This window comes from Xyrauchen texanus, chromosome 18 (genome assembly GCF_025860055.1).
Source record: "Xyrauchen texanus isolate HMW12.3.18 chromosome 18, RBS_HiC_50CHRs, whole genome shotgun sequence".
NCBI classification, from domain to species: domain Eukaryota; kingdom Metazoa; phylum Chordata; class Actinopteri; order Cypriniformes; family Catostomidae; genus Xyrauchen; species Xyrauchen texanus.
The window spans coordinates 38,978,527-38,995,938 of NC_068293.1; the positions used below are offsets into that span (position 1 = coordinate 38,978,527).

Below are 17,412 nucleotides of genomic sequence, written 5' to 3' on the forward strand. Positions count from 1 at the left end.
ATTGTTTTCCAAAGTGTGAGGTTGTGGAGTTCCAGAAAACACCATCCAGAGTGGATGAGACGGCAATGTAGCAAAATATATTTTCAGACGATAATGTAGATCCATTGCCATTTTTGTCATTGCATCATGTCTCTACCACCATTTAAGACACCTTGCCAAATGAAAATAGTTAGTCATTTATTTATTTATTTTGTATCCCCTTTTCTCCCCAATTTGGAATGCCCAATAGGTCCTCGTGGTGGCGCAGTTACTCTCCTCAATCCGGGTGGTGGAGAATAAGTCTCAGTTGCCTCTGCTTCTGAGACAGTCAATCCATGCATCTTATCACGTGGCTCGTTGTGCATGACACTGTGGAGGCTCATGCTACTCTCCGCGATCCACGCACAACACACCATGCGCCCCATTGATGGCAAGAACCACTAATCGTAACCACGAGGAGGTTACCCCATGTGACTATCCTCCCCAGCAGCCGGGCCAATTTGGTTGCTTAGGAGACATGGCTGGACTCACTCAGCACACCCTGGATTCAAACTTGTGACTCCAGGGGTGGTAGTCAGCGACAGTACTCACTGAGTTACCCAGGCCCCCGTTAAGTAATTTTTTTAACCCATGCTTTCTGTTCCATTTCAATGCTTTTTGTTTTTGCTTTGTTTTTTTTTAATAGCCCATCAGACATTGTCATTCCCTACATTTTATTAGACCTTTTTGAAGAAATCCTTGGTCCATTCATACAAAATGTGACATGAACTTCCCACACTGGATAGCGTTCCATGCGGGGTTGTAATCAGCCACTGAAAGGAAATTTGATAGGGATTCTGGCTCATTGAGTGATTGTGTATGAATAAACATGTTTCCTTTAGGCTACGTCGGTCTTGTCATGAGGTAGATGTTTTGTGGTAATAAAGCACAGCCCTGTCAAACGATGGAAAAATTGCTGATGTTAAATGTCTAGGGCATTGAATTATTTTCCTCTTGACAGTTTTCCACGTGCCATCTTTTTATCTTTTCTATCTCTTTTCCTGTCCCTCTCCGAAACACTCATATCTTCCTTATCCCCCCTGTCCTGAAGAATCCTACAGGATGGTAGGGGGTGGGAAGCTGTGACTGGTTGAAATGCTTGGGGAAATGCAGTGGCCCATATCAGCAAAGGTGTGTGTGTGTGTGTGTGTCTTCTGAAGCCAACGATATTTCACATGCTAATGTTAATTGTTATGTCTCGATAGGTTAAAACACTACTGATCTATGATTAATTAAATTAACATTCAACCAAAGCAACTTGCCATCTGTATCTAGATGTGAAAATGTTTCGAATGAACAATCAGGCTTTTGTTGTGTACTTTGGCCTTATTTTTGCGGACAGAAACGCTTTGGCTATTTGTGCTGCGGTGCTTCGAGAGAGCAGTCAGTCGATATTTAATTTCATGTTTTATGGAGATCAATACAACATATTGACATCTCAGAGATTTTGTCTTTTGAGTGGGTTGCAGGTAGAGACTGAATAGACGTTCAGTGCCGTTTGAATCAGAGTGCGATGGACTGCATCCAAAGTTGTTTATTAAAGTGTCTTTCATCTGGCTTTACTTTAGAACGACTGAGGATGATTTTGAAGTTTGGCCATCCTTGACCGATAAACTACTAAAGCAATAAGTCACGAGAGGCCTTTCGTTACAGCAATGCTATCAGGTCTAAGAGATGTGTTTTTTGGCCAGTTTGTACCTGCCAACTTTTTCACTTGCCCTGAGGCAATTCAACAACATTTAGGCCATGTCCACACCTATACATTTTCAAATGCCCATTGATTTTACCAACTTTACACCTCTCACCCACACTGGAACGGCATTATCCTTCACTGAAAACGAAGACGCCGAAAAGCGGACTTTTCGAACAAAAATGGGTTAGTCTGGATGTTTCCTGTATTCTGTTGTTCTCTCTTTCAAATGCTTTGTATGTTCGAAAATATTTATTTACACACAGACTCTCAAATTACCGCGAGTAAAAGAATTACAGTGTTTTGCAATGGGTTCATCAGAAGTTTGATTTCCCCAAGCTTCAGCCTCTTGACCTTAAAATAGGAGTCATGCCCTCCATTTGTTCATTACTGTCTGCAGTGTTTCATTACTGGAAAAGTTGTGACTACCTCTATCTCGCCCTATTACGTATTTTCACACCACCTCTCTCCTGTGTTCTCAGCTTCATGGCGTATGCAATGCTCAACCAAAAAGTTGGGCTGGGGGCCAACGGGACAGAATTTGTTTGACGGAACTGTGACATGCTATCGTGCTAGTGCTCGTCTTACATTTGTTGATCTTATAAACCAATGTGCTTACTTATGCCTTGCTAAAATTTGGATTTCTGTCATGTATCAAACGGCGTTGCGAATTCTGCTGATTTCATCTAGCTGGCTAACATGTATGAGGATTTGTTGAAATTGTGAGAATGACTTTTAAAAGTCTGAAGCATCAGTTAAGGCTAGGGTATACTTTGTTTTTCTGCATGCCTTTTTAAATTGACTTTTTTGACCACAACCCCATATGAATGCAGTTTGTTTTATTTAGGAAAGAATGTAAATTTAATATGGATTTGTATATTTTCCTTTAATTTCATTTCTTTCTGACACACAATCATAAATTTCATTTTGTTCGCTTTTTGGTGGTGGGGCCAATGAAAAATGTTGGTAGGTGCAAATCTGAGCTACTGACATGAAAGGTCAGGTAGAAAAAGGAGAAAAAAAAAAAATATATATATATATATATATATATATATATATATATATATATATATGATAGGGGCTACTGTGAATGTCATGGCTGCTTGTCTCTCTGCAACATATTCCAAAATGACCCACTAACACTGTTAACTGCTTTCCTTCTTTACGAGTTATGGAGCATTTCACATACGTAATCCCTGGCAGGGAAAAGACGTGAATATAGTGACTGCTTTAATTCATTGCACAAGCACGACTCTCTCGTAGCTCACTGCATTAAGGGTCTCTCTCTTTCTCCTCTGCACCCTGGAGGGGGATGGGGAAAACGGAACACTGTCCTGGTTTTCTGCAGATTGCTTGCTGCCAGCAGTGGCATTGACGTCTTAAGCAGATGATTGTGGTGTGGATTATGGGCTCTCGGGGTGAGGTGAGGGCAGGGGCTGTTCACAAGAGTGGAAGAAATCACTGTGGATCTTGCTGCTTTCACTTGGAGATGGGAATGATTGTTGAAGCATCCATCTCTGGTATTTCATTGCTGAGTGATTAGGGTTGAGCAATATATTGTATTATTTACTGTATTTTTGCAATGTGTTTGTTAGTGATATAAAATTGAGGAATATTAAGGAATAGCCATTTCATTTGGCCATTATGCTAGTCTTTTTAAAGTTAGTCTCAAGGCTAGTTTTGGGATCCTTTCGTGCCTCGCTAGCATGAGAACATAGTGTCTCTGATTTGAACTTAATTAGCAAAAATGGTGTTTGAGTTGATAAGTTTGATTTTTCTGAATTGCTTTATCTGTCTTCATAAATCATGCTGCTTCATATTTTTTATGTATTAAAAGTTTTAGTAAAAAGTAAATATTGCAGTTTATTTCTGTGCATTGATACATAAAAATGATTATCATCATCGTCTTTATTTAGTGTAAAAACTGCATGGAAAATGGGGCTGAAACGATTAGTCGATGTCATCAATAACTTCTACAATAAAAAATTGTCGACACATTTTCATTGTCGAATAGTCGTTTAATCACGTAACATTATCACATTGCATTATAATTACCTCATACTTTATGTTTCACCTGAAGCTGTTTGGAAAATATAGAGTGCATCTGGACTGTGATCTGTGGAATTCTTCCGCTCCTCAGTCAGGTGCGAGCTGCAGTGCTGCTCTCACGTGTCATCATTACAGTTTAATGTGATCTCATGGTACGTTGAATGAGATCAAACGACTATTCGACAATGAAAATTATTTGTCTAATTTTTTTTTTTACTGTCTACATAGTCTAATCATTTCAGCCCTAGACATTATTGTACCAGCCACTCAGACAGGATTAACATTACCATTTGAGCATTAATATAGCTTTTTTTTTTTTTTGCAGGTTTTCTTATTAGAGCGTGAGTCTGTGGGGTTTTTCCCTTCTCGTTTTGAGGATTGTCATTTGCGGAACAAAAACATCTCCGCCTTGTGGAATGTAACGTGTGGGCTTCTAGTCCTAACTTGTCGTATTTTTTTTGTTTTGTTATTTTAAAATTCACTCGTAGGTAGTCTCACACAGAATCTCTTCTTGCAAAAAGTTCAGCAGATTTCTACAGAACTGGAACCTCTGCCATTCACAAAGTACTGCACATCCCCCGCCCCTTGTGTCTTCGTTAATTAATTATTTTTGGCTATTTTGCGTATGCTTATCTTCCAATAAGAATGTAGTATTTTCAGCTGTTAAGCACATTTCATTTTTTTCAATGTTTAAAATACTTTCTCATATCCCAGCTTAAATGCAGAGATACAGAAGTCAGATGTTTACATACACTTAGGATGATGTCATTAAAACAAATGTAACCATTCCACCAATTTAATATTAGCAAACTATAGTTTTAGCAAGTCATTTAGGACATCTACTTTGTGTATGACACAAGTAATTTTTCCAAAATTTTTTTAGACAGATTGTTTCATTTACATTTACATGTATGCATTTGGCAGACGCTTTTATCCAAAGCGACTTACAGTGCAATTATTACAGGGACAACCCCCCCGGAACAACCTGGAGTTAAGTGCCATGCTCAAGGGCACAATGGTGGTGGCCGTGGGGTTCGAACCAAGGATCTTCTGATTAACAGCCCTGTGCTTTAGCCACTACGCCACCACGTTTCACTTTTTAAATGACAATATCACAATTCCAGTGGGTCAGACATTTACACCAAGTTAACTGTGCCTTTAAGTAGCTAGGAAAATTCCAGAAAATGATATCAAGCCTTTTGACAATTAGCCAATTAGATTGATAGGAGGTGTACTGAATTAGGGGTGTAGCTGTGGATATATTTTAAGGTCTAGCTTCAAACTCCTCTTTGGGAATCCTGGGAAAATCTAAAGAAATCAGCCAAGACCTCAGAAAAAAAAATTGGAATTGTGGGAGCAATTGAAATATCTGAAGGTACCACATTCATCTGTACAAACAATTGCATTTAAGTATAAACCCCATTGGACAATGTAGCCATCATACCGCTCAGGTAGAAGCATTCTGTCTTCTAGAGATAAACGTAGTTTGGTGCAAAAAGTGCAAATCAATCCCAGAACAACAGTAAAGGACCTTGTGAAGATGCTGGAGGAAACGGGTAGACATGTATCTATATCCACAGTAAAACGAGTCCTATATCGACACAACCTGAAAGGCTGCTCTGCAAGGAAGAAGCCACTGCTCCGGAACCACCATAGAAAAGCCAGACTACAGTTTACAAGAGCTCATGGGGACAACGATCTTGTCCTCTGTTCTGATGAAACAAAAATTGAACTGTTTGACCATAATGACCACTTTCACAATGGCCCCTTATTGTTGATCCCCTCTCTAAGTTGCCTAGCATTCAGCATCAGTGAATCTGTAAATAAAGTGAATTTATGTAATTATTAAACGGCAAAGGGCTGTAATTTAATCAAACAGTCTGAATGCACCACACGCTGCTTGTGCGCAGATTGCTTGTGCACAGATCGGTCCCAAGCACATGTGAAATGATTTTGAGCTCTCTCCACAAACGTTTCCCCCTGCTGCAAGAGCAGAAATCTGTGGGAAACACTGTCAACAGCTCACCTCGGCAATCCAATTTAATCACCAGACCCAATCGATCTTGTTTCTACATGCTGTGGACTTTGTTTGTTCAGTGGCGAAAGCTACTGTATTGGAGCCTGAATGTGTCCTATCTACTGGTGTCACAGGGAAGAGCCTTCTTTTCTATACAATGAGAATGCAGTAATGTCCATCACTGGGGCCACCTGATGGGTCTGCTTGAGCATGCTGCAGTGACAGTACAGTCAAACCCCGGGCCAGAGAATCATTGTAGATGTAGATTGCTAATGAAAGTGTCTCAAGGGAGTAGACTGAAGAGAACCATTATCAAAGGAATGTTCCTGTGTAATTGACAGCTGCTACTTATTTGGATTGTCTGCGGTAATGAGGATGCAAGTGTATGCAGTTGATAGTGCACTAGTGTTCGTAAAAGGCCAAGATCTCATCTTGTGTCCTACAGGTGTGTTCACACTGACAAGTTACTAAGTCACTGGAGGTCGCCCAGTCACTGTACTGTTGTTTGCTAGTAGGTGTTCCTTCACTGTCTGCACTTCCATTGAAAGGGTTGGGAATCGAGAAATGCAAATCCATAAAAAAAGTAGACGATCTGTTCTATTAATGTAACTGTTCACATTCTTTTACCAATATGGATGGAATGCTATACAAAAAGACTAATAAATAATGTTTCACACTAGCAGTGTCCGATTTGTGAAAAATTTTGTCTGGTATTTTCAATCAATGAAGCAAAGTGTTGTCCAATACACTAATAATGGACTTTTCCAAGCCGATTCATAATAATAAAGTTAATGTATTTGAAGTAAAAATTGTTTATGGAATTGCTAAGGAATACAAATCTTCAAGTAGATTTTCTTGCACTTCCAGTACTCATTGGTAGTCACCGCATTTGCAAAACTTTGTCTATATCTGTTATAGAATAATTTATTGTACAGCTGCTTTTTAACAATGCATGTTGGGATAAGCACTATACAAATAAATTTGACTTTAATTTTGGTCATTTTGTAACTGGTTAGTTTGGTTAATTTCTTAGAATTCTGCTATGAAGGATTTTATGAAATTGCTATTGAATAAACTGAAAGAATATTTTGTTAAACAAGACTGCCCACCCACTTTTTCTGCTATGTTGAGCACTGTGACGCAGTATTACGGAGGCAGTTAATTCAACATGGAAGTTGACCCTCGCTGATCCCAGAGCTGAAGTGTGAACTTGGGTTTATTGTATCATTGTGGAAATAAAAAGTTTTTAATGCAAATAGGCTATATACTGTAACAGTAAGGCATGACGCTGAGTCACAGTGTTACTACACTTTATAGAAAGATAACCATGTTGGGCATGTTAAGCACTCTCAACCTCTGTCTCTTCAAGTGACACTGTGAAGCAATTTCAAACTAGCTCCAATTTGACTTTGCTCTTACTGTGAAAATCAAATGCGTTTCATATTGCTTTACTGTTGTTTTTGAGTTTTGGTTGGGATCCTTGGATGCACACTGCATTATGGTCATTATGGATCATTTGCTTGAATTGCCTGTAATGTTTTCATAATGTAACTGATCCTTAGCACTATGTAATTTGCAGCCATCATGAAAGGGGGGGATTAAGACTCACTTTCTGTCTTGGTAGGGTTCATTCTGAGTGCTATGCTTAACGTAATTGCATGTTATCGTGCAAAAGAAGCTTAGTGGAACCACCTCTCTTCCTCTGCCACTATTTTTTTTCTTAAAGAGGGCAATCCATCACATTCAAACAAAATGCCAATGTTCCTTTTCTGTCATTTTCGTTTCACTTTGTGCCTCTTTCTGGCCTTTTGTCAGTAAATAGCCGATCTTCTTGAATAAGACATTGGTTAATCAACTTTTTAACTGAACGAGAATTCTGCATCCTGTGTGTGGATTACAAAGTTTGCTAGATTTCAAGTTTTGGTTATTCCTTTCTATGTGACTTCTTGTAGTTGAATAGAAATTGGTCTGTAGGAGCAGGTTTATTGAATGTAAACCAAATTAGATTGCGGCTTTATGAGCAGTTAATACTGTGTGTGTGTGTGTGTATGCATTTATGCTGATAATGGTTTTGAGAATCGACATGTAAAAACATAATTAGCTTGAGAGAAATTGGCACGATTAAGATCAGGCATGTACGTTATGTTAAGTGACATTTGAAGAAGAGTGCTGAGGGAGCTGACCAATTTATTGGTTTGACGGCTAGATGGATGTGGTGCAGGACATCCAGGGTGGTGTCAGAAAATTTTATTTAGGCACGAAACATGAGGGCAGATCCTGAGTTGGCATGTTTGAGCCATTGCTTTCCGCCGTGACACATTGACTAATTGCCTTCCATCTGGAAGCTTTTGCATATAGGTTTTCTGTATTGGAAAAATAAACATTTTGATTTCCCTAATACCACCCTCATGCGTGCCAAACGGATCCAAATCACTAAGCTTTAGCATCAACCATTCTGTCTAAAATAGAGACCTGGGCTAGATCTTTATTTTTAAAAAAAAAAAGCAATGTTGCAGGTCCTTGAACACACATAGATCATATTGGGGCATGTTATCACACTATAGGGTGTAAGTTATCACAATGGTAACCTGCCATTACATAGACAATTATAGTTTTTAGTAAAAAAGTTAAATGTATTCTAAAGCACATTATATGCAACAAAATTATTTATGAAACTGCTAAAATTAAGAAAATGGGGAAAAAATAAATGTAAAGGGTAAAGTATGTTTTGACCAACAAATATTGTAATTTACACATTTTATGATTTTATTTAAATTAAGCATGCCAACTTTCCCCAAACAGATATTAATGATATCTCAATTTTTAGGGTTAAAATCTTGCTTAATTGTGTAGTTTACCATTGGCTGAATTTATGCTAATGTGGTTTAATTTTGTTCATTTATTTGCCCAACACCCATTACACATAGAGAATTGACATTTTAGTTTAGGTGTTACAAATGGCTTCAAAACTATCAAACAAACTATTTATTCTAGTGATAAAACACATTTGTGCAATTGGACTTGATTTAAAACCTTACAGGCTAGTTACTGAGTGATGGCGTGTGCGTGTGTGTGTGTGTGTGTGTGTGTGCGCCACAGTCTCTTCTACTCAATAAAACCACACTCCTTTGCACTGTTTATGGTTTGAAGCTTGATTCATTTTCATGAATTTCGTCTGGTCCTTTTATTCACATTGTCTTGTTAAATCAGATTGATGTCATCTACTTTTAAGACTGCCAAATTCCCGGTGGTACATTATTGCTCCCCTGCTGCATAACTGGTTCGAACTTTCCATTGGAGCCAATTTGGTTGATAGCGCAGTTACTTCAAACTCCCCAAAATAGAGCTGGCATGGAGTGAGATGAATTTTAATCAAGCTCATGCTCAATTAGATGCCAGTGAACCCACAAACGGCCGCCTCTGCATGAATATGAAATTGCCGTCAGCCTCATAGATCATCTACAACAACATTCAAAATTTGTCTTCCTCATTACCAAAGGTTCAGGCACAGATCAAGGGTTTGATACTTTTGAACAGTCATCAACGTTCATTGAATTCTGAGCCGTTGGCCCCCTGCAGTCATGATGTCATAGATTTTCCATTCCGTTAGGGGGAAAAAAGACCAATCCATTAGTGGCATGGAGAGGGGCTGTCTACGTCTGACTGAAATGTAATTTTTACAGAGCTAGATCCCGTTAGATTTCTCCTTTTCACAGTGGTGGCCCAGCTGAAACTGGCCCCGGGGCCCACGGCTGAGGGAAAATTGAGTGCACTCTTGCAGAATTCAATATGACACGCTAGAAAAAAATGGCCTCCTGTCTCTCAGATATCTATCTGACAACTCCAGACCCTTGTAGACATTCAACTGCAATAAATAATAAATCATGTTTGGATGATATTAATAAGGTCTGTTGAGAGATTGCCATTGATTTTGGTGACTCCGCGGTTTCTGGCTGCAGTACATGTCCGAGGGCTTTTACGGAAATAATATCCAATATTTTGGGGTACAGAGGCGACAGCTTGTGTACTTTAAAGAATAGTTCACCCAAAAATGAATATTGTCTCATCATTTACTCACCCTCATGTCATCCCAGATGTTTATGACTTTCTCTCTTCTGCTGAACACAAATTGAAGGTTTTTTAGAAGAATATCTCAACTCTGTAGATCTACACAATGCGCCACAAGTGAATGGTGGCCAGAACTCTGTAGGTCCAAATAGCACAAAGGTATCAGAAAAGTAATCAATACAACCCCAGTGGTTTAATCTATGTCCTCTGCTCTGATCCAGTGTAAAAGTGTAATCGAGCTTGAAATCATGATCATGCCAAGAGACTGCAATGGCACGATATACAATGAAAATGGTTCTATTTTGGTTCCTAAATTGACTTTTTTTGTCATTATTCACTAAAATCTATAAGACATAAGGTTTAAGGACACAATTTTCATTGTTGGGTGAGCTATTTCTTATAGAGGAAAAATAAAGTAGTTTAAATGGCAATCATCAATCATATTTGCGTTGATGATGAGATCTTTTTACAGTGCCACATGATAAAATGTGCAATTGTACAAGCTGTTTTAGTATACTAAGGCACATGCAGTGTGCTGTAGACTTTACCCAGGTGACTGTAGTTTGCATTTCTGCTGAATCGGCAACTTATCTTTAGCAGTTTAGGACTCACTAGGCCTTTAATGTCTTAATTTTGTTCTGTCTACAAAGCCATACTGACGCTAACAATATTTAACCTCCTGAACTGGATGACACAGTTGATGCCTGGGTCCAGATTCATAAACATAGCTGTTAACGTTTAACAATTAGTCTGACTAAATAAAGATGCCCCAGAAATCCTGTTGCATAATCAAGCTCAGTCGCATTGCATTGTGGGAAATGTATGACACTGAACAGCTTAAAAAATGGCCAAAAGTGGATGCTCAATACAGTTTTCATTCGCTGAACATATTTGCTTATTAGAGGAATGCAATGCTTCAAAGTTGATTACGAGCAAATGTATTTATTATTTTTAACCCAAATGATAAAAAAGTCTTTGTTACTATCGTAGACTTCAAATCTTCTACAAAGTCTCAAATCAAGTCCCTTTTAGCGCTCAACTGAAGCACCCACTTGCTCTGCAACATTTTCTGGTCTTATATTAGACCGATATCATTTTTTTTATGCAACTGACTGAAAAAGTTAAGACCAAAATTTTAGGAACTAACTAGTAAGACTAATCTAACACTGTTTTATGCAACTGGCCCTGTACGGTTAATAAGCTAATAGGTTTACATTGACCATTTTTCCTGGGTAAAGCTGACAATTTTAAAGGTGAAGTGGGTAATTTCTACAACATTAGTGGCACCAAATGGATCTGTAAAATATTTGTTTGAGCAATATTGGTTCAATCAGTGGTGTTTTTTTTTTTTGGTGCTGCATTACCGGTTTATTCCTACCAGTGACAAATGGGTGGAGTGTTTGAAACTTGAAGTTTGGCCACAGGAGTGAAATGCAGTTGCTAATTAAGAGGGATAAATCACCAGGTGTGCATTTCAGTGAGTGCAAAATGCAAATCAAAGCATTTGTGTTTTGCATTAGTAATACAATGCTTTTATTTTGAAAAAATAACTAACCATGATCATAATTCTGATAAAATATAATTTTGTCACCTTGCGTATTATATACAGTAAATCCTCAATGCTAACACATATGGACTTAAGTCATCAAAATGTTAATGTTTTTAAGTAACTGAAAAATACGCCAAAAAAATCCCTTACGATAAAAACAAGAGCCAGAGTAAACAGTCATAGATCAGATTTGGCTTTGCATAGCGCTTAGTACATTTTCATTTCTGGGAAGGATAAAACATTTTTAGAGAGACTGTGTAGCTGAAAGTGAATTTTTCACTACAGGATTATTTATATTGTCAGATATTCATTCATTCAGGCAGGGACTAGGGCTGGGGCGGTATGGATTTTTTCTAACCGCGGTTGAAAAACAAGATATTCCCGCGGTATAGCGGTAAACCGCATTAAATACATTACATTGGATCAGAGAAGTCCCCCCCCCCCCCAGACAGACTTTGGCGCACACATCAGAAGTCGCTTTTGATAGACAGACTTTAAATATTGTCACCTACATCCGAAGAAAAAAAACGAGCACAATTTTAAATAGTCAAATTTTCATCAAGCAGTAATTTGGCATGAACTAATCACTGTATAGATTTCCTTATTTAAGATTATTCTCAGATACATTCAGCATTGAAGATGGGTCAGACATGATTTTGACCACTTTATTAAGTTTTGTTTTGTAGAAAGCCTTTCTTTAACTTAAAATTTCGCTTTTGTGTAAATTGTATCTTAATTTTAATCACTGTTTCATTAACTAATTGCCTGGAATTAATAAATAAGAAGCAAATATAGCAGACATATAATCAGCAGCAGGACGTGGAAGCGCCGATGCGATCTCTTGCTGCGTGAGCTCTCTCATAAATGAACCGAAACTCGGCGGCTAGGCCTACTGCCTCACAGACATGAGAAATAAATAGAAATCTTAAAATGCATTTTAAACAAAATTCAAAACAAAATGATAAAATTTTAGGCTACAGTAGCCTAGTAGTCAGGTTTGCCGATGTGCGTTACTATTTATTTATTTATTTTTATCCCTGTGCGCCAATCGGAAACGGACTTCACTGCTGATATTCTGGGGATACAACATAGCCAATAGGCTATAGCCTACTAGGGACTTTAGCCTTTAAAATATCTTTGCTGCATTGGATCAGTCTCCTTTCTAGAACAGCCAAGAGCTTTCTAGCCTCGCGGCAGCAGCGCCTTGCATCGCTCAGACTGACACCTTAAAACAGTCAGCGCCGCGGATGCGGTTTTGAAAATTTATCAAAAAACGTTGGTGCGGACAGATGAGTTGTGTGATGCGGTTGCGGATTAAATAATAATAGCCCATCCGCGCATCTCTAATACAAATGGAATGTTATTATGTGTCATGGAACATTGCGCTCCCCAACTCGCGAAAGGTCGGATTTGCTCCATATTTTGATAAGTTTTGTTTAGAAAACCTTGAATCCATGTAGGCTAATATCATTAGACATAATCCATATCATTAGAATCAATGAATCCATGTCATTAGACACAACGAATCCATGTCATTAGACACAACGTGCACACATGTGCAGGCCAATGTTTTTTTTGTTTTTGTTTTTTTGCGGTGACGACGGTGACAAGCTCAGACCCGCGGTTGGAGTCACGTGACCGCGGTATTGCGGTAATGCGGTAACCGTCGCAGCCCTAGCAGGGACTAAATTACATCTCGTGCATTCCTGTTTAACACCAGAAAATGTGTTTAATCGCATAAAGTTATAAAAAATTTTTTTAAATAAAATGACTCTGTGTCCAGAAAATGGTTTTTGAAATAAAGTTTCAAAACTAAGTTTTCAAAACTTTATAGGCCAAACATGGCTGTTTGGCCTATGTGAACATCAGATGCTGTTGTTTAAAGCAGACTGACCACAAGGGTGAAAACGGTGTCACTAATGCTGACCATTAACGCTAGAAATCCTGATGAAAGTGTCTGATGATGACCTAGTGCTGCCACTTGTTACTGCGAGAAGTTGAGCGCGGCAGTGTGTGATTGAGTCAAATATTCACAAAATATTTGCAGTGATTTTGCTGCCAAATATAAAACGAAGCAACATCTTAAATATTGCTATATTATAATGGGCTCTCGGTATAGCCATTACATTTCTTAAAGACTGCCATTAGACTAGTTTAACAATCCTTCCTTTTCTCAATAACCAAGTATGAGCACACTGATTTAAACTTCAATAATGAATATTGAGTATGAGTTTGATTAATTTCCTTGAATCAGTTAAAAAACAGTTTTGATGATTTGTTTGCTCCTTCACTCAAAGATATTCATTGAAGTCTTTGGCATTTTTCATATAAATTGTTTCAGTAACCATATATGTTGGAACATATTGCTGTTTATTGCCATGTATTGTTATATTGGTGCATATAAATGGAAATTATTAAATGTAGTTCTTGTGTTAATTTAATGTTGCCTTGATTTTGTAACTACATTTGTACACTTATTGTTCACATTGAATTACAACAAGGGCTGTTTGGTCAATGATGGCGGTTCTGATTGGGAGGAAAAAAACTTGTTTAAACTTTTTCACAGCAAAAACATAAATATAAATTGATATATTGAATGGCATAAAAATACTTAAAATATTGGAGACAATTGTAATGTTTTTATTTTATTGCCCAGCCCTACAGTTTGGTGAAGTTGTCATCAGAATAAAGACAAACTTTAAAATGATTCTAAAAGACAATAAATGATACAATATGTACGCTTCTATATTGTTAACTGTAATTCGACATTCTGATTGGCTTGTAGATTTGGGCTTCATTTGTGCAGAACTTCTTTCCAACAGAGCTAAGATCTTGTTGCTTTGCCTCTTTTTCTCTTGATATTTACTGTAACTGCTCTGAGGAATAACCTCTGACCTGATTCCCGTGTGCAACCTTATCCAAATCCTGCCTGAACTCTTGGCCTCTGGCCTAAACATATAGTTTCTTGACTCCACCTGAACACCCTGGAACAGATACTCCCTACATCCTGATCCAGCCTTTGTTTTCTGCTTTCTGACTTTAAAAAAACATCCATTTTTCTATCTTTGACAAATTACTACCTGTAATTCATGTAAGCTGTCAAACTCGTTTTACCCTTCCCTGATTTTTTTTACTTACCAGACGTAGCTTTGCAAAGTTGCATCGAGGCAGAAAATTAGTCGGTAGTTTTGAAAACAAATTTGATTTCAAACCAAAACGGATTATTGTGGACGTGCACTAAGTCTAGAGGTGGGAATCATTAAAAACCTCACAATTCAATTTTGATTCAGGGAGCCAGAAACTATTCTAAATGGATCTCCGATTCCCAGGAACAGTGTAGGGGCGCAGATCTTTAGCGAATTAAGGTTGCTTGTAACAAGTTTCTGTTTAAAGTACTAAAATATGTCTGCTCACACCTTCCAACAGAGACCAGAAGCGGTTGTGGTTCTCTCTTAAACTTAACTGTTTTCGATCAGTACTAGGCGTGGTTACCGTGGATGTGCTCAGGAATTACCACATTTTCAAGTCTCACAGGTTTGTGTAAATGTATCTATTCCAAAATGATATAGTTAATATAATGGTAGTTTTCTATTGAATTTATATAATAAAACTTGTTCAGCTTTTTGTACTCTGACCTGTACCTTTTTTGCAGCATTGCACAACACATGCCAATTATCTGTCCAGTTTAATGATTACTCCTGGAAAATGTACATTATTTTCACCTATTTTAGAGCACATCAAATATTGGCAGAAAAATGGAGGGGAGCCTACATTTTTGTTTTTTTTTTAGCTAAGGACTGCAGTTCTTGTCTGGTTACGAGCAAGGAGGCCTACAAATCTGACTCTGTTACACCAGTTCCGTCTGGAGGAATGGGCCAAAATTCCAGCAACTTAATGTGAGAAGCTTGTGGAAGGCTTCCCAAAACATTTTAAACAATTTAAAGGCAATGCTACCAAATACTAACAAAGTGTCTGTAAACTTATGACCCACTGGGAAAGGGATGAAAGAAATAAAAGCTGAAATAAATCATTCTCTCTACAATTATTCTGATATTTCACATTCTTAAAATATAGTAGTAATCCTAACTGACTTTAGATAAGGAATGGTTTCTTCGATTAAATGTCAGGAATTTTTAATATCGGAGTTTAAATGTATTTGGCTTAGTTGTATGTAAACTTCTGACTTCAACTGTATCATTCATTTGTTATAAATAATCTGATCTTTTGGTTTGCGTCCATAAAGTTCTGAAAAAATCAAAAATAACCTTTTGTTTGAATTATGTAATTATCTGGATTATCCAGAAATAGGTACTGCAGCATTTAATAATGTGACCACCTACTGCAGCCCAATACTTCCCTTGCACATTTAGGCCTAGTTCAGCTGCCTGCCACATTGAGATGGAGGATGAAAACTATTTTAGGGCTTCCGATGTTTTAAGGAGGGGTTTAAACTTTGATGCTTTAGTGGAAATGAAGAACATGTATAACATCTGGTTTTTAAAGGAATGATGCTCATTTCTCTCTCTCCAGCAACCTCCCAAAGTTTGGAATTGTTCTTATTTGAGTAGTTAAGGATCAGCTTGAGCTCTGGACTGATGTTTTTTTTTTAATTTTATTTGTTTCAGGAACGATTTTTAGAGATTTTAGAGTCACAGCTGGAAAGATCCTGTTGGAGACTGTTGGAGATTGCAACATCATCCATTGCGGTTCTACAGTGGGTAAGTAAATCTCCAGTGAAAAACATGTTTAAAACCTGTTGGTGCTCATTGACCCCACCCATGGGCCTGAATTTACTTTACTTAAATGAGTTCACATTTACTATATTGTGTGATGTTCAAAATTGTTCACATCTGTATAATTTGTCAACATTATTAACTTTTGTTTTGGCTAGACCAGTGCTTTTCATACTTTTTAGGCGAAGTACCACCTTTGATCAAATCAGAACATTCAAGTACCACCTAGTCACCACCAATGTTCACTCAAATATTTTTTTGGCAGATGTACATTTTAGCATAGTCGTAAGGATTGTGGAAAAATATGCACAATGCCATATTTGATTAATATCGATATTCCTGTAGTTTACACAATCAAGTGTGTTTTTAAAATCAAACATACAATACAATGCACATCAACAGGTTAACACACAGGTAATACTTATGTGAAGGAGAAAAATTGAATATATTGTGGATATATGATATATACCGCCCATTTTAATTTTTTTTGCATTTTGTAATACAAATTTTCTAGAATGGCTTTTAATTGATACCTAATATGCCATTTCAGAGCAAACACTTAAATGTCGAAATATATACAGTATTGAATATCATCAAAAGGCTTAAAATGAACGTTCCCTGAATTATAATTTGTATATATCACCCTGCCCTCGTAGGCTCTCTTGATGTAAAATGTGGATGTGCAGTGGAAAATTACATCCATTTCTCATGGTAATACGAAGCAGCCTTTTAAGAATTAAAGAGTTGCATTAATTTATTTAACAATGGTGATATGAATACAGCCTTTTTGCCAGGTTTCCAGGACTCATCAGAGACATAAGGCAAAGATGAAATTACAATGCTTTGGATTAACTTACCTCTCACTTTTCAGGTCTGATGATGTGCTTCAAGTTCTCTATTGGCATTCAGACAGTATACACTTACATTCATTAGCAGCACACTTACAAAGCAGTTCACATTTAATGTGTTCTCTCAGTCCCTTGCATCATTTCTGTGCTATTCTAAGGCAAGTAATGTAGCAGGATTCTTTTGGTTTCTTCTGACAAAATTAAAACCTGAGCTGATCTGCATATCTCGGCCAAGAAGCCGGTCCGATTTGAGGAAATCATGATGTTCATTCAGGCTGTTGGTAAAGGCTTTTCAAAGCTGGTATTGTTTGAACACCGTTTCTGCTGTCTCAGTGCTGGTTGCGGCTTAACAAAACCTCGGGGCTTTGCTCATCCCTGGTGAAAAGCTTCTCTTGTTTTATATGTAAGCCATCAGAAGACATGGGTGCCTGGGGTCGGGA

The 17,412-nt window shown here is 37.7% G+C and overlaps 1 protein-coding gene across 1 annotated transcript in view; it reads left to right on the forward strand.

The window, feature by feature from the left end:
* adarb1b (adenosine deaminase RNA specific B1b) overlaps positions 1–17,412 on the forward strand; it is a 166,409-nt gene that overhangs the window by 45,563 nt on the left and 103,434 nt on the right. Inside the window, exon 2 of the mRNA XM_052148122.1 lies at positions 16,017–16,109. The gene's annotated coding sequence lies outside the window, so the exon portion shown is untranslated. The remainder of the gene's footprint in view (positions 1–16,016; positions 16,110–17,412) is intronic.